A 27,695-nucleotide genomic window follows, 5' to 3' on the forward strand; every position below is an offset into this window, starting at 1 on the left:
TTTTTTCAGTACAGCTTCTGCTTCTTAATTGGGTGACAGACTATGCTGTCTGTATTAGTCAGCAATAGATGTAAGAGAGTAGCTTTGCCTGGTGATGCCAAGCCTCAGTGTAATTTCTGCAGACATTCTCATCTGAAAACACCTCGTGTGACAGTTTGGCAGGCACGCTGGCACTTCCAGCCGAGTCCCTGCTCCTGCTCATTGAACTTCAGCACTGCCTAAAGTCCCTAAATGAGACACAACCCCTTCTGCAGAAGGAACTGAGTGAGGGCTAGTCTTTGTCTGTATCTCTAGATAAAGCAAATAAACTAAATGTTGAAGAGGAAAAAGAGATATGGAGAGTGTGGCCAGAGGTCACAACTTTTTGACACACTCTGCCCAGGACTGAAGGGATGCTCTGCTTTTCCAGTGTGCATCTGTGTCCACCCTGTACCTGGGGTGGTACCAGCACCCCGATGGTAACATCTCTTTTGGGCTGAGCTCTTGCCTCTATCTGCTCTGTCGTTCAGGTACCTCTCATCAGCATTGCACCTGCTAAACTCAAAGGAGAGGAAACACATTGTTCTCACACATTTCTGTGATCATTGCTTTCTTGGCCCCATCAGTGTGCAGGCACCGCAGTGTGGATTTTGCTTGAGAGACCTGACAGCCCAAGTCAGGCCTTTTTCTAATCTTTCTATTCCCCTTGAAAAGCAAATGCATTTATTTTGAGACCACAGAGAGCACTCATTCCAGCCTCTTGGATTTCACTTGCTGCAGATACTTTGAAAGACTAACTCCTGTTAATTAGAAAAAGATAAACAAACTCAGACCTTGCAAGTGCAGGTCTTGCACTGACTGGTTCAAAGGGGGAAGAGGCTTTGGAAGTTGGTTTACCAGACACGTTTCCAAACCATCACTTGAATTAAAACAGAACCCATTTATTTTACATGCCTTCTGAAAGCTATGTTCCCAGTGAAAAAAAAGTAACATATTGATAACAGCATGCTCTGCTACAGGAGAGAATCGAGAATCACCCACGCGTTGCCTTGAAAACAAACAACCCCCAAACAATTGATCAGTCACTGCTAGTATAGAGACAGTCTGTTATGGATAAAAATACAGGTGGAAAAAATTCAACGGGGATGTGCAAATACCTTTATTCAAATTCAAGTAAAGTAAAGCAAGCTTTGTTCCTATAAACAGGAGCAGTGGATTATGGATGCATTTCTCTCAAGTCTTGGCAGACAGGGAATGCATTTCGGGCTAGGGGAACCAGAAAACTGAGCGATTGCCCTGTCAAGGCTGCGATTCCTGAAATGGCTTAACCTGACTGCCAGGAAAGGTGGAAGTGCATCAGAGACTACTGTATAAATTGTTGCTTTGGCTCCCTGTGTGTAATCTGAACACAGGCCCACAGCTGAGCTCTTTATGCAAGCACACCGGCAGCACTGCAACACCTCTGCCGAAACATCAGCACCTGCGGGGAAACCATGCAGCTCAACGTTGATCGCACAACAAGCCATGGTCAGCCTTAGAAATCTCACTGGATATGTGAAATGTTTAATTAATTAAAAGAAGAAAAAGGTTGACAGAGCAGTCTGTGGAAAACAGACCAGGAAGGATGAAAGACCATCTATGTATATGGGGGTGTTTGTGTGCATATATAATCATGCATGAGTGAAAGAGAGAGAGAGCAGGACCACTTCAGCTCCTTGCCTCAGTTTCTACTAATTCCTTTCCCACCCTTTGCTGTAACTTCCCATGTGGGTGAGGTACTTCTCAAAGGAAACTCTGACACCTGTGTGTGACACACTATGCCCAACTCACTATTGTCCTAATCTCAAACAGACCTTGTCTTGAATGAAGAAAGGTATTAGCCAGACTTTTAGAACCAGAGCTGGAAACAATGCAAGCTGAGACTGGCCACAATGTCTTTTGTTTTAGTAATTTTAACTTCCTTTTTCTGCTATGGGCATACAATGCAATGTCCAATTTTAGTTTAGTCTGTTCACCGCTCACCTTCATTTTTACATCATTGCTTTGGGAATCTTCATGCTTTCTCAGCGGAATTAAAAACTTCAAATGGTAAAACCAGACCATGGCTGCAGAGCTCTGCCACTTTGTAACTGACATTTCTGCCTAGGAGAGAAAATACTACAAAATAACTAACACAGAAAGGAATAATTACAAGAATTCACTCATTTCCTTGCAATAGAAAACAGGGAAACAGACAACTTGAATTTTGAAAATTCAGGTAAACAACAACAACCAGAAGTGTTAAATATGATTTCACCCTAAACGTAGGAAAATGAAAGAAAAATTTCAGCATTTTGGCTTTTCTTCTCAATCATGACCATGCAGATAGAGTCACCCATGTGTGCTAGGTTGACCCTGGACAGTTGCCAGGCACCCACCCAGCTGCTCTCCTACTGCCCCCCTCCTCAGTAGGAGATTTTGTAGTCCACCTATAGAACAAACTGTGTAGATACCCTGCAATGTCTAGCAGTACCCAAATTATATACTGTGTGAAAGACTCTTATGCAGTGGCAGAATAGGGTTACCATAAAACATCAGCTGTACATATATGGTAAAAAATCATTCCCTATGCATAGTCTGGGTGATATAACCCTAAACTCTGCTTAAGTGATCCCTCTGTGAACAATACGGTGGTCTTGTGTTGGAGATGGAGCTTGAAGCAGAGTTATTTCATACAAGAGAGAAGGTTTAATCCATTTCTCAAGGTGTTGCTGGTTTCAGAATATATGAAATCTCTGTAGTTAGAAATTACTGAAGTTACATAGTGGAGAGAACATTTTCAGTGTTGAGGACAATAAGAAAGAGCTACCTTAAATTTTGCTACTTGGAAAGCCATTGACAGAGTAGAGTGGGTTCTCTTGTATCCCTAAATTATTTGGAGTTGATTTTTTTTTTTTAAGAACAGTAAATCCATATAAAACAAGACTATGACTATAAATGGAGCCAAAAGAAATTTATCACCTTGCATTCAATCAGAAGAAATCACACAGTCTGCCAGTTTTTTATCTTTACTATTTTCAGTCCTAGAGTTTTCTTCCAGCAACACCAATATCATCGAATAATATATGACATTAGCTGGTGAATGCTTATACTTCAGTGTGGGCAGATGATATATATTGACTTTCCTTGCTTGAACTCCATTCTGTCTCCACCTCTGCAATATCAGAAACATGAAAGTCCAAAAAGTTATCGCATTAAAACTTAATATAAGGAGAAAGCAGGTTATTCACTGTAACCGAGGGAGCAGGGTCCCTGATGAAAAATCACAAGTCAGCAAATTCTGGGACGACTTCCCAAGGCACAAATATGTGTTAGGGCTCATAACCATGGAAAGTCAAAAGTAGTCTATAGCCTGACTGTACCACTCGATTTAAGTAGTGACAGTCCTACTAAGCTCAATTACCATTCGGGTCTTGAGAACCTGGCAGCCATTTTTACTCTCCAGTGTCTCTACCCAAACCCTTCCTCCAAACATATGAATACTGTATAACTTATTCATTTTATAGATACATAGATAGACTATAGATTCTCCTGATCTTGAAGAACAAGTTGTTTCTTTAGTGCGGAAAACCACACGGTGCTTCAGGCAGCATGGGCTACAGTCACTACACTGTGTGAAAGCCAGCCTTGGGCAGCACACCGAGACAGTGGGGCACGGAGACACAGCAATGTTAACACTGCTAGTCTGTCCCTTGAGAATATACAGAGACTGCAAGGATACCTTTGCTGCTATTTGCATGCATACCTTAATCATGCCATGCTTGATACAGTGGCATCATTCGGTGCATTTTGTCCTTGGTGCAGAGCTCTTTGGAAAAACTCCTATGTTCATTGTTCAAAAACAGGATTTTTAAATGATGGATGGGAAAAACAAACAAAGAACACCATAAAAAGGAATAAAAAGCCCCTGCTCTCTGCCAAATCTGCCATGCCTGGCTAATTGCAAGGTCATTCTTTGTTTTGGTTCAGACAAATCCCTTTCTGAAAGCTCTTCTTTACACAAAGAGACTTCATTCAAATATGGAATTAAATATTGCTTTCCTGAACAGAAGTGGCCACACAGAGCATGATGTCAACACATCCCTGCAAGATTTCTCCAAGAGTTCAGCAGAATAATTAGCTTTGGTACCGTTGCACAGTAGTTTTTATCTATCAGTGTTTTATCTTGCCTTCTCTCAGTGGTGAGCCTAAGAGAAATTCTGAACGTTTGCCTCATGGGTCTAATCATCTTATTGATGCTCAAAGCGTTTAAATGTGATCTGCAGCCCCTTCACTCTTTGACATTCCAGTTCTTAAAAAAAGTCAGATATTTTGGCAGGTGCTTAGCTCAGGCTTGTTCTTTAGGCTATGAGGCTTTTGCCTGTCTAATTAGCTGTGGCAAAAAGCTGAGCATGTTGACAATCTGGGGATGTGAGGTAATAAAAAATAGATTATTTACCAGCAGCAAATTAAGCCCTCTAAGAACCAGTGCAATGAGTTGTGCCCCTCTGACAATTCCCTATAGCAGATAGATACTACTGTCTCCATCTGTCTGTCTTGTGCACAGTGTACCTGATGGCATGTTTCTAATCTATTTTCCCATGCAAAAGAATTGATCCACCAAAGCCTTCAGAGACTAAAGAAAGTAACCTTTCTGGTGACAGGAAGCAGAATCTGTGTGCTTCCAAAGATGATTTTCCCAGTTTCCTTTGGGGCGGTGCAAATAATTGGTCAACATCACCAAACACTCTTCGCTACTGGAAATGCAGGGTAGATGCACCTTCTTGTTTGGACTGGCAGACAAAGGCATGGAGGAAAAGGCAACTCTGAATTATGGATGAGGTCCGGCTCTTCAGAAGCAAGCAGCTCCATTACTCAATATGCTGTCTGCTCTGCTCCATGGCAGCTTTTGTCTGGCTCTGGCGGTGAGGAAGCCAATGCTGCTGTGGGGCCAGGGGAACAAACAGCAGTCTAAACTTGAAGAAAGAAAGAAAAACCCATCTCAAAAAAGTTAGGAATGGAGGTGACATGACTTCTTGCCTAGGCATATGGTGAGTAATGCAGAGAGGCATGCAGATGCAACAGAAGATTTTTCCCATTTTTTAAAAACCAGTCTCAGAAGGTGGCCAATAAAAACAATGGGCTAAAATCCATGGCTCATTAGGGTCATTACCTTTCTTTCCCTCACCCAGTTTACCCCAACTGACAATCTGTCTTGGCTTTACTCCTTTTTTAGACTACACTGCTCTTCAAATTCCTCTTCCAAAATGTGTTTTAGGGAAGGTGATTTTGGAATGCTTTTTGGTTTACTCAGACCAGGGTTTCTTGCAGCATATTACCTTTTCATTCATATTTCTTTAGAAATGAATTAGCCACACTTTCCTGTGTATTTTCCTTGCTACCTTGTTAGCACAAGGCATTAAACAAACTTTCAGGCCCTGTAAGCCAATGCAATTGTCTGTTGACAAAGTAAAACTTCTCCGGGTTACAATATTTGGTATTGTGCTATTCCTTACTCCAGAAAATGCTGTAAAGACCATGTCTAGTCATGGATTTCGGGTTATGTGCTGCAAGGAATCCCAAAACCCCAATTCATTGCCAATGCACTGTTATTGTAAGGATATCATTATTTTTCTTGGAGAATTTGTTAATCAATATGGATGGAGTAAATAATGTTATAAAGCTCATACATTTCATTTTTACAGGAATCAGAGATGACAGCAGATCTTCCCTTTGGACTGGTCACACCAATGACAATATAGCACCTCAGTAAAGATTATATGGATATGGATACTTTGCTAAGCAAAGACTGCAAATTGTGTAGCATTTTCACATACACCAAATCCCTCATGTTTTGGCTTGTCTCATCATCTACAAAAGCTAAATATGATGTCAAAGTTTATTGAGAAGATCATAAAACAATACTTACTTTATAACAGTTAGGGATGTCTGGATGAGTTGAACAAACTGACACAGACAAGTTAAAACCCCTTTCACACATCTAGGCTAAATTCCAACAGAATTTTCTCCAAGATTTGGTCTAAAATTTACACAGCTAAATCCTTACAGAGATGGACAAGAAAGCAAACTGCAGTTTCTCCCATCCAGGTAAAAGACTAGAAGTACCAGAAGTCTCATGAGTGTGATTATTGCCAAGACTCTGTCAGTTTGATTTTAGAGATCAAAGATGATATAGAAACATTCTGTAACTCTGTTTTTTAAGCAATGTGTAAGGAACAGGTAGGTATAGTTTAGTTTAGCAGGTTTCAGGAAAGGATTTATCATTTCTGTGGACTAGAACATCTACAATAATAAATAAGTCCACTTAGAAAAATCATATGAGTAGACTGTGGGCACAAAGCCCACATGAATTAATGCAAGACTTTCTATTGAATTCTGTAAGCTTTGGATTGGGTGCTAATGGATATCAATTAAGATGAAGCTTTCTTTATAGATAGGTTATCCATAATTTCCTGCTAGTAGAGGTTGCTACACCTCAAATCACTTTGTCCTTTTTAGCAAAGGACCTGATGAGAGAAAAATCTTGATCTGCTGAACTTTGAACAGAAAGAAACAAATACCATTTAATAATAAATGGCATTTTGTAAGATATTTGCTGAAATAAATTTCACTGAATCCACTGTCTCACCCTTGATCACAGTTGGCAGTAACTGTTAAAAGCACAGAGAACAAGTGAGCACACAAATTTCTGTTTGTTTTCCAGCTTTTCCTTCCTGAAGATACTCGAAAAGACTCAAAAAGCTAACTTTCTAATAATACAATTAATTTGAAACGAACTTCAGGAGCTGTCTGTGTTTCATAAGGCTTTTAAAACAGATACTGACAATGAACTTGGCAGCTTTTCCAGAAAGCTTCATCATAGTGAAAGAAAAAAATAAATTAGAAGAACCCTCTTCCTATGTGCAGTTTAGTAAGAAAATGTATTCCATTATATCTCTTTCTCCTTCCAATATCCGACACTACGTTACACTGCACTGAAGAAGCCAAATACTGAAACAAATTAACTGTAAACAGGATTTTATCAACAAATAATTGAATTTGGTTTTCAAGAAGGGCCAAGGTTGGGACACTTGCCCCTACAATTGCAATGGTGTCTTGTCCTGTGCACTTTAACTGCTACTGCGTGTGAGACATCCCAAAACTTGATCAGGGAGGCAAAGATTTAGGGTATGGAACAAATTTGGAACTAAGGAAAAAAAAAAGAAGAGAAAGGAAAGAAGCTGTATTTTTATTATGCCTTCTTATAGTTACACTGTGCTTTTTCATCTGTTCCTAATACCTTCTGAACCTATTGACTGATCTGATCCATATTTGAAAGGCACATGGCTACCAGATCAAGTCTACTCAATCTGCAAGTACAGGAAACTTCACTGAAGAAAGAGATCTTGCTAAGGGGAAAACTACAGCATGAGACATCATTTGCACAGAGTTCATACACAAGGGGAGGGCATAGAGAGTGGGCAGAAAGGGGAGAGGCCAATCCGAAGTGCAGTAAAAACCTGAGAAGGAGCTTGCATCATCCTGGACACCAGGGAATCCGACCAACAAGATATAAATCTATTGAAGAGCTGGCTTCATTAGTTGCACTGCTCATGGAGCTGCATGTTTACAATTTGGGAGGAAATGGTCTGAGACTGAAATGTCAAAGCAAAAAAAATGATGGTTTAATGCAGGTTTTATAATGGGTTCATAATAAAAATACAGCTTCTTCTTCAAGCTCCTGGATACAATTACAGCCACCATGCGTTTAGTGCAGTAGGTATTCACTAATGAGAATACACAAAGCAACCAAACAAAAGGGTACCTCATTTTAAATTGCAGGATGGTCAGGCTTACCTATGGGGAAAAACTCCTGTCTGGAGAGGACTGCCTGGGCTGGCAGTGAAGATTCAACACACATGCTCCAGGAAAGCTCAGACAAGTGTCTGGGATGTCACAGGCAGCGCTGAGCTCAGGTTGAGGCAGGGGACTTTGAGGCCAGCAAAAGGCAAGTGGGAGTAACTTCATTACCAAGGCTATTATCTCATTTAGGCAAATTTAAAACAGTTTTGCCTGCCTCAGATATGCTGCCTGATCATTTCACCGGGTGCCTTTACTATCTGCTTTACAAGAAGCAGTAAGAAAGTAGTTCCTGAAGAGTTATTTGTGACTCAACAGGATCTAAAACATTGTCTCTGTAAGAAGCTTATACCACCACTTCTGCAGAACACCACTTGCCCAGACAAACCGCCAGTCTACAGACTACAGCAGGGACTCTTTGTATGTCAAAAAGTGAAACACACTGGTAGAGGTTTTTGGGTGGTGGTGATGCCCTGGAAGAGGCACTCAATCCTGCTGGCTTTGTGCTACCTGGCCCACCACTACTTTTTCTTTTTCTTTTTCTTTTTCTTTTTTCTTTGTATTTTTCTTTTTTCTTTTTCTTTTTTTTTCTTTTTCTTTCCTCTTGTCTTTATTTCTTTCTCTCTCTCTCTCTCTCTCTCTCTCTCTTCCTTAATTTTATAGTTCCCTGGTACCTGTTTAATCTGGTTGATGCCATCTTTCCATTTAGAATGAATAGGTTTGGATAGACTTCTTCCAGCTGATTTGTGTATTTGTGTACTGGATCCACACAGACAACAATTATACTCACATTCTTATTTTTGTTGTGGTGTTTTCCTGTCCATTTGCCAAGGGTGGGCTGTGCCAGCACAATAACATCAGTAGGTGTGTCACTTCTGGTATGTGCCCTGTAGAAATAAAGACACCCTTTGAACCTAAAGGAAGATAAAATCATTCAGACTATTTTCACCTAGTCTCAGGTACTCACTGCAGCAGCACTCATTAATATTAAAAACCATAGTTTTTATTACATATAACACACCTTAAAAAGGTCATACACGTACATAATTAACATTAAAAGATATATAGAATTGACATGCTAACGCTTACACTAACAGCCAAAATCAGAAAAAAAAAAAAAAATCTCATTTTAGGGTGTTTCAAAGCTCAAGCTCTCTAGCACAAACAATTTCTAGCAAATGTAAAATGTTTTCTTTTGTGTGCAGGTTTTTCCAAAATGATTTCTATAGAGTCTCTTTCAACTGTTAGCATGGGCTGGTGTCACAGACATAATTTCTGAACCAAACAGCCCACTGTTATGATATAGTAAGCCTACTCTGACCTAAAAAGAAAATCTGAATTTCTAATGGCATACAGCTCACCACAGCTCTTACAAATCAACCATGTGCAACAAATTCCCCATACAGCCATCAGTTATGGCGTAGAGGACAGTTCCCCATTACATATCTGTTTTCTAGAGCTTGTATTGTACAAGCAGAGTAGAATGCAAGGAAAAGTAATGACATGTTTCTTGCCTTGGACTATGTGACAGGGTAGAAAACACATTGCTTTAAAAGGGCCAAAAGGAGTGATATGCCTTTGGCTCCTAAGGCATGCAAAAAAACTTGTATGCACCCCCACCTTGGCTTCGGTATGCTTAAGGGGGTTCCTGTCCCAGTGTCTGTGAGCACTGGCCTTTGGTACCAAGCAAGGCAGTGAGCCCTGACTGCAGCTTCTTGGGGGATCTGAGATGAACCTGCCCTGTTTGCAGGCTCAGTTGCAGCTGTACCTGTCTTGCCATTGCAGTTGGCATAATGTGCTTTGGCACATAAACATCAACAGGTGCGATGCAGCAAGGAGTCCCGTGTAGCACAGTGTGGCATGAATTAGTATCCTATTTCAGGCAGGAAAGGGAAAAAGAAAGACGCAGAAAACCAGCTGATAATGACAATAACTAAATTGGTCAGCAGGAGATGAAGCTGCCACCCTAAATCTTGGGAACTTTCTTCACTCTCCCACGTGCGTTGATGCAGGAGAACACCTGAAGTCAGCTTTGCATGGGGCAGGGAAGATTTTAAAGCACTTCTGAGCAACACTGCTCAGCCAGTGGGATGCTACAAACAGCAAATGCAATGTGCAGCATTCCCTTTTTCCTACTCCTTTTCCTCTTCCCCCTTTTTGAAGACATTAAGCAGCAACACAAAGAATTTCTAAGCAGCTGAAGTGAAGCACTGGTTAAAGAACTACAAAAAACACCAAGACATATCACTCAAAAGGAATTTAAAGAAAGATTCTTAATTTGAATGGAAAATATCTCTAAATCCTTTAAGCTGCTTTCAAAATCTCAGCCTCCATGATATGGTTTACATCTAAGATAAGTGTTATTCTGAAAATAGACAGAACACAGCCTTACCAAAAAGAAAGAGAGGTAGAAAAAGCCAGAATCCCCCTGTTGTTCATTTGTTTGTGCCTTTTTTTAAGAGGGCAAACTGGAAATCTGAGCCTGTGCTTTCAGTATGGGAACCACTTTGGAGTAGCAGCATCAGGCCACAGGCAATACCCAGACAACCACCACAACAGAACTGTTCTTGGGGAGTAAAGCTCATAGCAGAGTTTTAAGCTGGGCTTACATGTGTGGTTGACATAGTTTGAAGCACCTGCAACTACATAGGAGGTTCTGGGTTGGGAAAGAATCTTTATCATCAGAAGGATTATGTCATTACCTAAGACAATCTAAAACAAACAAAGTACTGCAGCAGGGATTCAAATGCTAACAAAAAAAAATCACTTGCGAATTTTTACTTGCACAGATGCCTGCTGTACTGGCACTGTGAGCTACAGCGCTCACACATAATATACTGGAACGTAGCATATACATCTATCTATCTACTGCTCTTTGCATTTTAGACTCTGACTTATTTATGTACCTAACCATCCTGGTAACAAAACCTTATCTTAATATTGTATGTTTCTCAGGTAGGAATAATTTCACTATTCTTTGTTTGGAAGAGGGAAAATAAAAGAAAGGTGGCCAAAGTGATGTTGAGGATGTATTTAAAAGTAATATGGAGTGTGAAATAACCATAGTGTTTAGTATTAAAAATATAAGTTCCTTAGAGAGGACAGAGAACAGTACAAAGAGAGATTTAAGCTTCGCTTGTGTTGGAAGACTTATTAGTTCTTGAAAAGGAAGATTTCAAAGAAACTAGTAATGAATGAGGGAGTAATTACATACTGAGTTTGCAGAGAATAAACTAATTATAAAAATATGGTATGTTATAGGCCATCTGCCCCCCCCAAGAACGGAATTGTCAAATTACTGAGCCAGAGATGACACATTATAATTATACTGTTACTATGCAAGATTTAATACAAAATCTAACAACATTTTGCAATTACACCCATTTCTCTTTCTTGTTTGAAAACGAGAATCATTATATGCTATCATGAGATTTGACATTGCTTGTCAGTATCCCAATGTGTCAGGATAACTGCATTACCCATCTTTTTGGAATGAGGAAAAAAGCTAGTGACAAACCCAATGGAGGAATATTCCATTGCTAAGTCGGGAAATAAGTGAGTTTCACCACCATTCAGAGCACAAAGTAATCACTTAATAATCTCAGCCAAATTATTTCATTCTATGAATACGTGCATAGACATCCAACAGAATGCACTAAGCTGAGTGTCCCAAATCATTTCACCTTGCCTTTGGGCTTTTTTTTTTTTTAATTAATTAAAAACAGAGGTAAAACTTAGACTGTGTTTCCCTTCAATCTGTCTGTGGTTAGAGTCTTTCCTTTGAGAATGCTCACTTAAAATCCAGTTTAAAATATAGTTTAGGTACAACCATAATAAACCCCACCATTCTGGCTGGCTTAGGACCATGAGTCCCTCCTGGTGGTAAAAGTGTTTGGAACATAGAGTCCACTTTCATCCATTAGAAGAAAGCAGTGCTGGTGTATCATAGCCAGGAATTAAATGGTTCAAAATGGTGAAGGCTTCATTTCATATTGAACTAGTTTTTGCTGTTACTTACAGGTCTTTTTCACCTTTCATGATTCTTCATGAAGCTCTGCACAATAATTTAATAAACTTTGTAAGATTCAGTGCCTAAGATCATCCTACATATAACTCAATTCTACTATAGCCAATGTTTTCTTTAGGATTTTAGTCTCAGGGGGCTTTCAGTTCCTATTGGTGAACTTTGTCTTTCCTGAAAAACACAGCGAGGATAATCAAATAATCGGTAACCATTATGAATGTGAGAAAATGAAGGAGGGGTGGGGAAAGGAAGGGGGGAAAGGTACAGAAAGCCAAATGGACTGGTTTGCCTTTCAGTTGCAAGTGATCATGCCATGACTGTAGGCACCATCTTCCTAAAGAAAATAATGATTTTGCTTTGAAGCTTTGTACAGCCATGAGCCTATCGCCTTCTCAGAGCAGTTTTTCATGTGGCATTCCCATTTTCCCTGGACCTAGTAAAGCTCTTAGTTTCAGGTGAACAAGGAACCCTATCAAAAACAGCAGGATCCTCCTGTGCTTAGAATATAATTGCTCATGTGCCTTCCTACCTGTGAACACTTCAGAAAAGGTATCTAAATACTGAAACATGAAGAAAATGAAAACCAGACAATTTTTCCTCATCTAGTTTTGGTACCCTGAAAGTCCAGGTGGACAAACTTATTTGTGGCCACATACCACTGGGAGTATGTTTCCATCGGCTTCATTGATCTTTCAGTAAGAACCAGCTAACCATTGGCAAGTGCAAGTAGGAATGAGAGATGAGGATATTTTTAAGCACTGTGGTTCTAAGTCTAAACTACATCTTAATACAACTAAGCAAAAGTCTGCTTCATAATTTTTACTCTCTCTCACCAATGATTATAAAGGGTATTTTCTATTTCTGTAATGTATCTGTAGCAACAACTGATATTGGTTGGTATTTATAATGGATATTATAAAGCAAGTTACATTTTCTTCCATAAAGGGAAAAAAACCCCACGTATTGGGAAGAGCTTTAGGTGATATTTTCAATTCCTGATATACTAAAGTACGGGCAAAATCTCCATTCATGCAGAATATCTTACTATATCAAAAAAACTCCAGACAACACAAAACAACTACAACAAAACCCAGAAAAGAAAGAGAGGGCCAAAAGGTAGAATGTTCAAAGTTTTTGAATTTGTGTCACAGTGACCATCAGGCTTAAGAAGCCCCTACATGATTATATCTTCCTCTTCGGCCAGAACAGCCTAGATCTAGATTCAGTTCTCCAGCATCGGTAACAGTGGCTGGGGGAAGCAGAAGACAATCTGCTCTGTCGGTCACACACAGCTGAAACTCAGTGACTGATACCTACATCTCTGCATGCATTTTTTCTGTCATCTTGGAGACATCAAGCGTTGGAATTGGGTTTGGATCAATTCATATGTTTAATGTTTGTTAACATTAAAAGTGGTTCAGCATGTGATTAAAGTTTGTAGTTTAATAAGTAATTACACAGTGTTATTGCTGTCCAGCATGCTGTAGTTTTCTTCCTACAGCACTGACATGCATACAAAATCAGTGAATCCATTCAGGCTGATGTCTTCATTGTATGCTCTGTTCTTACTTGCACCCCCCCAAATTAAACATTTAAGAGGCAGTTAATAAAACTAACAGTTAGATGAGAAAAATTAAATAGAATTTCTGAAGAATGTATTAAAATTTAGTATTAGGATTATTATAAACCAAGTTATATTTTCTTCTATTTATTTTGGTTCCAAAGAATTTTTACAGGACTCTAGTATTTAACTAAAGCCTAAAAACAATAGCTGTATTTCTAGTACAACAAATTAAACTGGCATATTCCTGGTCACATTTTCAATGACATGAAGATATGAAGCTGCCACTGTTTTCAAAGAGAGAAAATTTCTGAGACGTTTAAGGCATTCAGACTCGCTTTGCTCACTCATCTCATCTCCCAGGTGGGAAACCAGACCACATCTGAACAGTTCAAAATAAAAACCCCCCAAAATATTTATGCTGTATATCCACCTTAAGTTAAATTCATACACTAATTCTTCCTCTCAAATAATATATACATAGCCCGGTACAATGCAGTGCACTAAGAAGCATTCTGTTCAGTTGATGCCACAGGTCCCTGAGTTGTGCCATCACTGTTAGAGGGAATCAGCTAGTAATTACTTTTTTAAACTGCTAAAGTTGTCCACAGAACAGTATTTTTTCACCATCAGGTGAACAGCCTTTTAAAATTAGCGTTAAGTAGCAGAGCTACAAGTAGCTTTTTGGAGCTAATGTCAAGCCTAAATGCCACTACTAGAGAAAAATTTTTCATTTTGTCTACGTCTTACCTTCAGCACATTTTGCACATAGCACGTGTCAAGTCTGTAATTTTGCACATGTGAATAATAAACCAACATCATCAGCTGAACACAGCCACAGCTGACTGACCTGGTTTTGGACGGTATAGTGCTGTGTTTTATTAGGATGAGAATAATGTTGATAACACACTGATGTTTTAGTTGTTGCTAAGCAGTGCTTACACTAAGTCAGGGACTTTTCAGCTTCTTTTGCCCCACTGACTGAGAAGGCTGCGGAGGGACAAGCGTCTGGGAGGGGACACAGCTGGGACAGCTGACCCCAACTGACCCAAGGGATATTCCATATCATATGATGCCATGCTCAGCACATAACACTGGGGGAAGAAGAAGGAAGGGGGGGACGTTTGGAGTGATGGCATTTTTCTTCCCAAGTAACTATTACAGGCGATGGAGCCCTGCTTCCCTGGAGATGGCTGAACACCTGCCTGCCCATGGGAAGTGGTGAATGAATTCCTTGTTTTGCTTTGCTTGTGCATGTGGCTTTTGCTTTACCTATTAAGCTGTCTTTATCTCCACCCACAAATTTTCTCACTTTTACTCTTCACAGTCTTTCCCCCGTCCCACCAGGGAGGAGCGAGTGAGCGGCTGTGTGGTGCTTAGTTGCTCTCTGGGATTAAACCATGACACTGAGATTAATTGAGAAGCAAACAAACAACCAGAAAAACCCTGAAGAGAGATTTTCCCCATCTCAGTCCATTAGAAGAGGGATTACTACTGACAGCAACTTGAGAGAAGAAGAAATAAAGGACAGTGAAGGGAGTAGTAGTTTGCAGCGTTCAATCAGTATGCAGCATCAGACCCTTAATTTGCAAAAGCTCTGCTGAGGACGACATTCCAGCATCACTGATAGCCTCTTTGCTTCCAATGACTGTAGCTACTGCAGATGCAGAGCAATGACTTCTGTAGTTATGTAAAGATTTCCCCAAATGAAAGCACATGTTAAAACTTCGTTTCCCCACTCATTGTTCGGTATGACAGAGCACACACAAAGGGGAATCCATTTCTACGTTTTTTTTGTGTGGACACGTGTATGTACATTTTTGGTTGAGATACAGCATATGTTCAGCTTGCTTGAATTAGCTTTACCTCTTGTTGTGTACAGGAACGATGCAATAACTTAAATTGTGTTGTTAGCTCCATCTCTGAGCAACTCCCTGTGAACCACCTGTGAGCTGCCATGACTCAGACATAACCCTTTCCTTCCTCATTGCTCCAGCCCCAGTAGCAGGAGTACAATACTGTCTCCCACTGAGCTGTATTAGCTGAAGCTTGGTAGGTAAGAAGGTTTGTATGGGATGAAAGCTCTAACCACCACTTGTCCACCTGCTCCTGGCCAAAAAACCAGAGGTCGCCTGCCTATATTTTTGAAATAAACTCAGTATCTAGTTAGCCTGTGGTAGTCCAGGGAATATTTTAATTTCCTTTCACAGGAATAGAGTAGACACTGCTGACCTGCAGGAAAAAGCCCAATAGCAACTATATTAACACTGTTTAAAGTAATCTTCCAAATTTCCAGCAAGACAATACAAAGTAAGGTTAAAAGTATCCCAACAAGTTTACTCAATATAGACTCAATTTTAGACCTACTAAAAATGACCAAGTCCTGAAAACATCTCGGTTGTAAAAGAGCAGATGAAAGCAGGCAATGAATGCTACCCATGGCAGACAGACACTGGGTACCAGTACACTGCTAAATTAATAATAGAATATATACCCAGACCCTGCGCTCTGTACCTTCCCTATGCATGGCAAATGTGCTGTGGCATGAACTGAACCCTGGGCCATTGGATTTCTCTCTGCCTTTCTGCCCCAATGGGTTTAACAAGTGTTTTCTTCTTGTGTTAATCCCCAGCAACTGCTACCAGTATCACTTCAACCTTGAAATGTCTGCTTAAAATGCTGCTCTTCCTCTAAGTAAAATAATTTTGATCAGATTCTGTCCTCTGTGTTTCTCACCTCCCTCTAAACTGAAGTGTGAAACATTTAAAACAATAAAAATCACTGTACTGGAAAGCTGCACTGTTTATTTTTCGTACATTGCATGCAAGTGTACAGCAGACCTTTAAGAGTTCTAAATTCATTCTGACCTTCTTCATCGGTTATTTACTTTGGGCCTTGAGGAAATGCTTAGCTTAAATGGCCTTTTTCCCTTTCAGAAATCTAATCTTCCAGAAAAATTCCACTGGACAGCAGGTTTTGTAATGGAATTACTGTAGTTAATTCCTATCACAGCAGTTCCTTAATGAAAGGCTGGAAGAAAGTCAACAGGTACTGTATTCTGCAAAAGGTGCTGTAAATATGAGTGTCTTAGTTCAAAAAGGTGTGTCATCTCCCCATCAAGATAATTAATGGTCTCTTGAGTCAGGCAATTAAAGGTTGCAATAATAATCTATAAGATATCTCCCTTTGTTTCCCAATTAAAACTTTTCAGACTAATTAAAAACATGGTTGTGTCATGCAGTGTGGTGGTTTCCAACTGGTGCAATAAAATAATGGGTCTCAGCCAGAGAATATAAACGCTTGAAAGAAATCTCCCATTTAGCACCATCTTATGTCAACGTTGATATATGAAGTTTTGCTTCACATAGTGGAGGAAACCATCTTTTCTTTAAGGTAACCCTGCAGTAGCTTTCATATGAGCTGAGAGTCTCCTCTTTTATTATCTCTCTTCAGGGAAACCTTTATCCATTAAAGTCCTGTAACCAGGAGCCAAATGCTCGGGTTCTATGGAACAAATGAGCCCAAAGTAATGTCAATTATATGAAAAAAGAGAGAAAGATTAATTAAAACTTTCCAGAAATCTCTTCAATATCATTGTCTGATGTGCTTGCTATCAGCAGAGCATGTCTTCCATCTGGCAGCTTTAACAATATAACACTTTTAGACTGTTATTAAGGTAATTATGTCAAATATACTGAACATGATGGGAAGCAATTGGTATTAGTTTCAGATTAATCTCTGCACATTCTGGCGTTCTAGTTCTGCCTTCAGAGGCAGAGGTTGCTTTTTCTGTGTTGCTGGTCAATAGGTTTTTCCCTTTCTGGTTGGTTTTTTTTTTTTTGTCCTGCTAGCTGGGATTACGTAGGGACTCAGTGTTACAACATAGCTGGGGCTCTCCCAGAGGAATCAATGGAGCAGAACACAGTACTGTAACCTGGTCTCCGAGAGGAGGAAAAAAGGACAGACCCCCATTACCTACATCCTCAGAGGTGTCCTGTAGATTTTTCTGGCATTAGTATAATTATTTTTAGACTTAAGCTGCTCTTTGTCCACTGCAGAGATCTGGGGATTTATCATCCTTGTGGAACATCAGTGGAGTACAGCAAAATCACATCACTCAGCAGTTATACACTTAATGACTTCTGTCTCCATCTCTATCCCTGGTCTCGCTACTAAATTAGTGGTAACTAATTACTGTAAATAACCTTGCATCTTTAACTAGATGAATGTGTGTAATCCCCTCTATCTTTCTATTAAAAAAAAAGGGTTGATGGTATCACACAGATAAATATGCTGCATAGGAACATCTACCTGACGAATTGTAGGAAATTTGTTCCCACCTTTGCTGTGGTCCCAGTTTCTGGGGATGAAAGTCAGAAGCTTTGAGATCATTGCGATGCTGAGCTGAGCTTGAGGAAGTAGCACAAGGTAGCTGGGCCAGTGGCTGCTGGGTGACACTGGGGAGAAGCAGAGTTTGTTCACCTCCACCTGTAATGCAGAGCATTAGGATACTCAAACAGGAGTGGTCTGAACCTGCTGGGCAAAGCCTCTCCCTCCAAGACCACAGGAGGCCACAGGAGAATAATTCTGCATTTCCATACCTGATAAGCCACTAACAAGGAGATTGTCATTATGTGAGGAGGCGTTAGTGTCATTCACTCTAATCAGCTTACATTCACTAAACCATACTAAGTTTTGCATGATCTACACTGATAATCTAACTTTGTCTTTGTTTAAAGCTTGCTTACACCTTATTTCTGTCCACTCTGCAGCTCATCCCCTGGCTCCTTCGCTAATGAGGGTGTTCGGGGGGGCATCACTACATGGTTGAAGTTGGCATCAGAGGTCCCCAGGTGCAATACTGAAGGTGTCAGCCTCTGCTACTCTTCTCCATACAAAACTCCTCTGTTCATAGGTCTAATTGTCATTTGTCAGGCTTACTTTACTACAAATTTTACCCTACTACAAAGATGATTTCCAATATATTTGGGGATTTTCATCAGTGTTGCTATAAAAACAAAAACAAAAAAAGCGCAGTATTTTCCTCTGTCAGATTCTCTAGGAAACTCCATTTTTGTGATGGATTAAAATAATTCAGTGTAGAAAAATGCATTTGTTCTTGCTCCAGAAATATGATCTTGATAAAGGAGTCTGACTAGAATTACACATGTGATTCTCAGTTTGGGGTTTTGTGTGTGTATAGCACCAAGTCTCCAAGCCACTCTGAGTTAAACCAGGTTTTTTGTTATTTGGGTCAGTGATATGAAGCAAGATCATATCAACTGCAGTGGAGTGGGCAATTTTAGCCTGTACTCCTTTTATCCTATGGCACTATGCAAACATCATACTTGCCTCTTCTAGAAAGAAGAAAATGAAAAATGGAGAACTTCACAGAAGGCAGCTAGCTGGCTTCTTTGGAAAGGCCAGTCATTTCTTTTAATTGAGAGGTGTAGTAGATCAAAGAGACAAACTTTACCCTTGGGTCTTTCAGACTGAATCATGTTTATATATGATTTTACCACCGAATCTATGAACAAGAATGAGGCTCAGTTCTAATATTTGACTCCATATGAGAAAACTACGAGCTTACCAGCCTGATCAATTATTTCTATTCTTATGTGTCATTGTTAAGTCTCAGTACTGGATTCATTTAGTTGTGTGAGAAGCCAGTTTACATTTAAAAAAGGAGAAAGACCCCCCCAGATTTCTAGTTCTCAGCATTGCTGAAAAAAAGACAAAACTGAACCCTGAATACTCAACTACAGTGAGAAAAGCAAAATTTTAATGATCTCATAAATTTGGAGGCCTTAATCCTGTTTATTGATTGCTTTAGGCTAAGCAAAGCAGTATGAATGAACAGTATATCGAGTTCTAGACAAAATTTCAAGGCAAGAAATGTCATAAACCTGTGCATAAGCAACCAACACCTTTGTGAAGAAGATAAACAGGAACACTGCCACAGGCTTGTTTGTCTGTACCTCTGCCTCTTTCCTGGAAAGATTTACATCGGCTACAACTAAATCATATTTTCTCTGTGTCTAAAAGCTACATTCCATATGTGAAACTCACGGCCTGCTCACAGGCAGCTTATGAAAACAAAAGTTTGTTAAACTGGAAAAGAGTTGTTTGCTGCAAATATTTCTCTCAGCTCTGACTATGAGCCAATTATCACCTGGTCTGAACCTGAACCAAATCCCACAGACACCAGGGAAATTTTTTTTTTTTGTAGGAATGGGGTTTGGTCAAATTTTTAAACATGTTATGTAGTGTATCTGCTGGATTACCCGGTGCCTACTTAGAAACATGAGGTTTACAAGGAAATATACCCCTGAAAATGAAGGCACTTTGTCAGCCAAACTGACAACAAAACACCGTGGTCCACAAAAGCACAAGTATCTCAACTTCCTAGAAAGAAGAATTAAACAAAACTTCCTGAGAAAACAGGATACTCTTAACAGCACCTTTTCTGACAGTCATCTTGGAAGCATGCTTAGCAGGGCTAATTGCAGGTATAGTATTTCTGGAATAAAAAAGAGCTTATTCCAGGCAAACTGCTACTTCCAACTGTGCTGGATGATGGGTACCAACACAAGACTCTGCAGGTGGGTGCCTGCAGAATGGGGGATATCAGGATCTGTGCCCTTTGGTGCTGCAAGGAACACTTGGCCAGAGCTCTGTTTTTTAACAGTCTTTTTCTTCCTTTTTTTTTTTTTAGTTTAAATAGCAAATTGTTTGCAATTTATTGCCACTTCCTAGGTTTCATATCCGAGGATGGCTGTATATCCATCCTCCTGGCTAGAAAGTATCATACAGACAAGCTTGTTGACTACTCTGGAAGAAGATGTCACTGCAGAAGTAGACACAGTAATCTTCAGTGGTGAAAATTTCCTGTGCTGCTGATGGCTAATTGATCCAAAGCTTCCTAGATAGGAAGGCATGAACACATTTGTAAAAATTGTAAAAAACCTGATCCCTAGCCTACTGCGTTCCCTTATATGCCAGGTCTGTTACAGCACTTAATATGTCTTGCTTATGAACTGTCATCCATGATGTGTTTCTGATAATAAGTTGTCCTTGGGCCCAAGAACTGATTCAGAGGATCAGAGACTGACCAAATACCTCAGGTGGAGTCAATCCAATGTTTGTTGAAGGTAATTGGTTAATTGGTTAAAACGGATAGAAGCATAAACTTCAAGTATGATGCATGAATTGAATCTGTCCGCTCAGGCAAATTTAGATGCTGCTTCTAATACACTGATTACATCTTTGGCAAGTAGGAATTTCTTGCTTAAAAATGTAGACAACTGAGTCTGCACTGATATTACCAGGACTGGATCAAGCCTAAGGTCTTGAAGGATAAACAAGGCAAGTTTGTCCACTGCAGTCATTATTTATACAAACTCAGGCATACATTGCTGCAGATGTCAGTTTGGTTCCTGTTTGGAAGGTCATTTCCGTAGCCAGAAAGAGTTAACTATATGCTTAGAGAAAACCTGAGATTCTGGATGAGAAGCTTCCTCCAGAGAAACTGTCTTGGCCATATCCCCATCTCCAGTCAACTGTCCCTGGTTCTAATCAACCACTGAATTGAAAGCTTAGGAGAGGTACTGAGTAGCTGAATCTTTTACTTCCTATGCAGTTCTGATTCCTGCTTCAGCTGTAAAAAAGAAGATGAAGTTTTCTGTTTATACAACGTACATCATTAAAGGATCTGTAACAGCTAAACATACACACACACACACACAATCCACAAAGACAGAGGTTGATGTTTGAGCCCTTAAATTCAAATCCACCTGTACTCTGGGAAAAGAGACATCAGAAGCAGATATGCACAAGTCATTCAAAGTCATATGCAGCAAATCAGTCATATAGCTGGACACGAGGTCAAGATGCTTTGTTAAGGAACATTTTCACCTTCTCCCAGTGCCCACTTGAGAAGCTTGGGAATAGCCTGGCTTGGGAAGGCAGAACAGCAAGCTACCTGCACGCACAACACAGACCTGCAATTATATGGTCAGCCAAAGATTTTTAAAGCAATGAAATAATAAAGAGAGAAAACAGAACAATTAATGTTGAACACCAGAGTCTTCTGGGATTCAAAGGCATAACTTTTTTTATTTCCTTCCTCAAATGTTAATTCAAATGTGCAACTAAGTGCCAAAACAACTTGTAAAACTTCTACTAACTCCACATTGACAGAAAAGAAATATTGCAGAATGTGCTTCATTCCCTTTGATCTATGATTTATTGATGTACAGTATGAAATATTCATTAAAACAGACTGCTGTTTCCCGTTGATTTGTCATGTTTTTAATTCATATTTTAACACATTAATAAAACTGACACTATTAATTATTTTTTGAAATACCAAATATATTTGAGATGTAAAGCTGGCACGGGTTATGTTTGATATTAAAATAGCAGGAGGAATTAGTTCAAGCAAAATATGATCTTCATGTGCTTGTAATGATATTCTGTATTCTATCGCCCCAAACAACTCCCTAGTTCCCTTCACTAGTTTGAAACAACTTTAAATTACAAATGCAGTCTTCACTTAGAAGCAGTTGCAACATTAAGCTCATGCTGCTTTGGCATTTCATACAAATACATATGTTTGCCAGTCTTTGCTTTGGAGGTAACACATAAATATGTTGAAGGGGCACAGGAACCTGTTTTTCTGAAATGATTACTGATCTTGGTCTTCAGTGTTTTTTTTTTTTTAGCAACAGTTTGGTTTAACAATCCACAAGGCAGCTCTGTTCTGCCACTCCATCTGCTGTGTAGACATGATAGGAAGACTTATTCATTTTTAAGGGCAGACTCATAATTACAGCTTCTAACATGGATGAGGGCATGTTGAAATGTGCCTATGAAAAATTAAAGTTCATATATTTGTCAGAAAAACACTACTGAGGTATGTTCATTTATGTCACCCAATTATTGGGCCCTCAGAGATGACTTGCAAAGTATTGCTCAAAATCAGAATGATTACCTTTTAGGACTGTATTGTTAAACTGGTGACATTTGAGATCTGGCCAATTCTACTTAGGAAGATGTCATTTTTGGAACTGAAACAGTCTTATTGATTTGCTTACCTTAAAAAAACTACAATTTCAACAAAACAAACTATTTTAAATAGCACGTTGAATGAACACTTAGAAATCAGTTGTCATTTCTCAGTGAATTTTTTCAAGAGCTTATAGCTAGAGAGAAAAGCAGGAAAATGTGACTCACCCAAGCCCACTCAAATGGCTGAAAATCCAGCAAGCAGTCCCCTCCCCCTCCTTATTGCTGCCAAAATTACATAATTAAAATAATTACAATCTTTTGGGCTTCACTGGAGCCAGGCTTGCATGTTTGCTTTAATGTCAATTCTGAAATGTGAGACGGGCATAGCTGCGTATTACAGCATCAAAAATAGCAATATGAGAGGTTGGACAGGGGACGGTTTTCGTCTAGTCTCTGACTATTGCAGGCAACCACAACACACTAGGCTAGCTGGGTTTGGACCTAGAGGCACAGTTTTGCAACTACACTCTATTTAGGTGCTAAAGTTCATAGCATCCCAGATAGACCTGAGCACATCATGTTGTTATGGAGATTTCAGCTTCTTTCTGTACATGGACAGGTCCTATTGCAAGATGAGGAAATTACAAAAGCCTGTGCATTAAATATTAAGGGTGCACAACAGGGGTCTAAAGTTATCTTTTGCTCCATAAGCAACACTACAGAATCTTAAATGTAATCAAAATTCAATACAGACTCTAAATTCTCCCCAAACCTGAAAAGAGTCCCAGTAAGACAGCACTTTTCAGGGATGGGGAAAATGGCAGCATTGAGCAGGAGCTGGAAGCCCAGAGGGTACGACAGTGCGAGATTGCCGGCCATTCCTGTGTCTGCCCATCTTTTCCACTGCAGGAGTAAACCAGCCTACTGCTTCTGGTGTGTAACAGCTAACGGGAGCAACGCCCCAAGATGACCAAAGCCCACCAAGGCCTGAACTGCCAACCCTCCAGGCTGCTTTCTCTAGTTTTCCAGGATATTTTGAAAAAGATATGTCTGGAACAGATTAAGGATTTGGAAACTTGTCTAGGCATCACTGAAAAATCTGTACACGTGTCATTAGCATTTTTCTCACATGGTGGAAAAGCAACAAACAAAAGAGCTTCCCTGGAGATATGAGAAAGCCCAAACCTGCTACATTGTGATATGCCTCACACAGAGAATTGCAAAGGCAGCTTTTCCCTTGGTCCCTTTGACCATTAGGTACCAACTCAGGCCTCCTGCAAACATTGAGTGCCGTGTGGGAATGGGCGTCCTGTAGGTTTCATGCTGCTCCAGCTCTGGCAGAGAAGGGAAGAAGTGATGGCCATTTATTGCACACATACATTATCTGCCAGTCTTAAATCTATGTGTCCATGCGTTTTCTACTGGCAATGTGGAAGCTCAATTTTTTCAACCTTTCTTCTTCTACTTTTTTTTTTTGGTATTGATTTGTTTTATAGTAAATCAGCATTTCATCTGACCTTTAAAATTGAAGTATCCATGGTTCAGCAGTTCCCAAAGCCTTTGACATCATGTAATTATGAACTGCGCTTCAGGTCTGTTTAGCAACCAACTCCAGACAGGAAGTTCTGCAAATATACTGCAGCTGCTTCTTTATTAACTGTCAGCAACTTCAGCTACTGGAGTTTGAAAGCCACCAATACTCCAAAGAATCATTAAGAGCTGACTGAAAATAAGAAAGAAACAGTATAGGAGAAGACCAGGATCCTGCAGACCGTACAGCAAAGGCATGCCTATGTGATTCCTGATGTTACACTTCCCATGTTGTGGCTAAAATTTCAGGGCCAACCCAACAAAGGGCCTGCATAAATTTCACTACAAGTTAATGACACTGGAAAGCACTCACTGGTCTAGAATAAGCATCCCTTTCACTACTGTGTTATGGAGAAGGCTTTAAATGCAAGTATGATCAGTCCCCATACTGGGATAGAATGGATGCTGGTGAATTATCCTGTCAATGATCATTTTCCCTTCACTTGAACTGAACAAAAATGTAACAGAAAAACCCTCAAGATATGTGTAAAGTTTATTATTTGAAATGTCATTGCAAAGGGAAAACAATCCTTAATCGAGTAAAATTGAGTTTGCAGCTGTGTGCACACAATTTGTGCTATGGTGCAGTGTAAGGATATCTGAAGCCAGTTTTGAATACATTACAGGAAACAATTAGAGCAAGAGCTAGGGGACGTAACTTATAAGTCAGTTATAAGTATACAAGTAGAAATAACTTTTGTTCTAGTTGTGGTGTAGCTGAGTTCCAGGGCTGTGCTGGTGTGCACACCCAGGGTACCAGTACCACTGATTCTCTGGGTGACCCAGGAAAGCTCAGCCAGTCTCTGCACAGATGGGATAAGGGGCTGGCTTCAGACGACAGGCCAGCTGGAAAGGAGGGAATTGACTGAAACATCACAATTAAATTTCTGAATGATTGCTATAGGAGCTTTCTGGGAGGGAATTTTGGACAGTTGCAGAAGTTGCCCCAGGCAGCTCCTGCTGTGTTTAGCCCAGTCTGAATGCCTAAATGTGTTAGTTAACGTCCTGGGTGGAGAATCTGGCCCTGCCCTCCAGAGACTCCCCTTGGTGTTTTCTGCTACAGAAGGGATCAAACTGTGCATCGCCAAGACATTTGTAAATAGTTAATAGAAACTGTTGCAGCAGAATTGGTAAGTGGGAAGTCATTTGTATGTAGTTAAGCTATTTAAGAGATGTTTTATCTTTAGTTAAGATGTACCAATAGTAATGAAATAAACGTGCTGGAATGGTTCCCTAGGATCACAGGCCAGCTGAGTTATAATAATTTAGCGGGAGAGTAGTTTGGAGAGTCTTGCCTAAACCAGCAGAAGACACTTCTGCAAGGACACAACAACGGCTCCCATCTCCACCTTCACAGCAACCAACCATCCTTTATGGGAGATTGGATTCCCCATGCAAGCATCACCTTATACAGAGATACCTCAGATTACTTCCCTTTTACAAACACTGTCTGGGAGTGCTGGTGCAATACTATCCAACCGCAAACGGCAGCCCCTCCAGATGTCCTTGTGCACTCTCCTGAAAGGACAGAGGCCTAGGGTGCCATAGTTATCCTGCTTTTCGTACTCAAAATACCACTTACAAAACTTGTTTAGATAGCACTAATTACCTTACAGCATCCTGCATGTACACATCCAACAGGATCTGTGTTGAGCACTGCACACAGTCAGGGACGTCTAGCTGACCCTACAAGAGTTATTGGTCTGTTTGCTTTGTATATGCCTCAGTTTCCCTGAGGCATATACAGGGAGTGATATACAGCACTTGGAATCTGTGGATGATTTAGGAGCTATATATTATTGTTAGTCTTCCTGTCTGATTTTGACAACCAGTGATATTAGGTCAAAAGAAAAGCAAGTTTTCATTAATGAAACACGAATACAGTGGGACTGAGCAGTCTGCAGGATGATTTTGTTGTCTGATATCGTTACCCTTTATGATCTCATATTTTATGGTAGTTAATGGCATTGGAGGAAAACATGATTAGAGCAGAAAGCAGCTTCAAAGCAGCCATTGCTTAGTGCATTCATCACACTTGCCGCATAGCTGAATTTTTCCTCTCTACAAATATAATCAATCAGTGCAAGTAAAGAGTTAGTTGCAAATAGAAGCACTTTATGTGAACTACTGTGTATCCTGTTTTTATCAGTTTGCTGGGAAGTGTAGTTAGAGTGGGATAAGTTATGTGGTGTGAGCTTAGGCATTAATGAATATGAGAAACTAAATTATTGAATTTTGCAATGCAAATTCTTTTTTGAGCACAAATTCTTCATTTTTGAATGTTAAGGACTCATAAAAAATGTCAATGGTTTATGAATTAGGCCATTAGCATGCAATTTGTGATTCAAACAGTACCACAGCCTCATGTAATAAGTGACTGAGTAAAGAGCAGCAATCCTCTCTATAGTTGCAAAATAGTTCACCAGCAATTTCTGAAGGCAAATGCAGGGAGATGTCACATGAGGGACCCATTCACTCCCGCTGGAGATACGTGGTTACAGAGCGGAAGAGTCCTGTGTATATTACTAAGTGCAGTGCCTAGAAATGCCACAATATTTTTGTGGCCCATGCGATCATGGCAATGGGGCAATAGGCAGGGCATCTGTACATATTAAAGAGGCCCACTGCTCTCCAGTCATCTACCAGCTCATGGGTATAGGTGCACGTGCACAGGTGTTACTACCTTGGTCCGTCAGCAATAGCTATGCCTTTTGCTAGAAATACAAACAAGCTTAACTTATCTCTTGAGACTTTAAAAAAAAATCCACCCATGCTGGGATGAACATTGTACCTTTTTGAATAAACACATACATCTTGATTGAAAACAAAGTTTGTGCTGAGCAAGCGTATCTGAGACTGAGGTTACCCTGCATGGGATTAGGCAGCACAAGGTAATCTAAAGGTGTCCCAAAAATAAGTGTGTGCTGAATCTGCTGGGAGAGAAGTGTTGTTGAGGTGGGTAATTCCCAATTCAAACAGCAGTACACTTCTGTTCCCTGGCTGGTACTTCCAAAGGTAACAAAAATACACAATTCTTATGGATATAAAAATTCATACGTGCCTAGGATGAGAGCAATTTTGGAGAGAAATGCTAAATATAAGAACATTTCTAAGGCATGTTGAATATTGCTGTTATCTGAAAGATCTCTGCAGCTGCTCAGTATTTCAGAATCTGTGCTGGGATAGAAAAATTAATCAGAAACAAGTGGAGGAAGAGTAATGGATTGAAGAGGTATGTTAAATGCTTTTGAAATATAATGTACACTCTCAAAAAAGTATATATGTATTATATGTTATACTGTGGTGTACGAAACTCCATGAAGGGAAGGGCACTGCTATTTGAAAATGCAGTTCTGCATAATTTGTGCCTGTGGCACCAACGATCCTCTCTTTCTCCACTTACAAATCAGTGGCATGAAGGCTGAAGCTCATTCCATTACAGAAGTTGACCTTTGATATGGTCTCTAATGAGGCAGAAGCTATCAATTCCATGGACCTCGGTAGGGGATGTGCACTTCTTACAATAGAGCGGCATTCATCACAGCACTAGTAGCAAAAATGGATAGGGGCTGATCAGCTGGTGGCAAAATAGAGGAATGGAAAGAAATCTTTGATTTAGAATCAGAAACTACAAGGATTTTTGGCTGCCCCTGC

The 27,695-nt window shown here is 40.0% G+C and overlaps 1 long non-coding RNA gene across 1 annotated transcript in view; it reads right to left on the reverse strand.

Annotated features, from left to right (window-relative positions):
* Positions 1–899: 899 nt before the first annotated feature.
* The window catches only part of LOC142062655 (uncharacterized), a 169,129-nt gene continuing 142,333 nt past the window's right edge, over positions 900–27,695 (reverse strand). The window contains exons 4-5 of the long non-coding RNA XR_012662530.1: positions 8,648–8,744; positions 900–4,973 (exon numbers count right to left, since the gene is read on the reverse strand). This is a non-coding gene — a long non-coding RNA (uncharacterized LOC142062655). The remainder of the gene's footprint in view (positions 4,974–8,647; positions 8,745–27,695) is intronic.

The sequence above is a fragment of the Phalacrocorax aristotelis genome, chromosome 10 (assembly GCF_949628215.1).
Source record: "Phalacrocorax aristotelis chromosome 10, bGulAri2.1, whole genome shotgun sequence".
Lineage (NCBI taxonomy): Eukaryota > Metazoa > Chordata > Aves > Suliformes > Phalacrocoracidae > Phalacrocorax > Phalacrocorax aristotelis.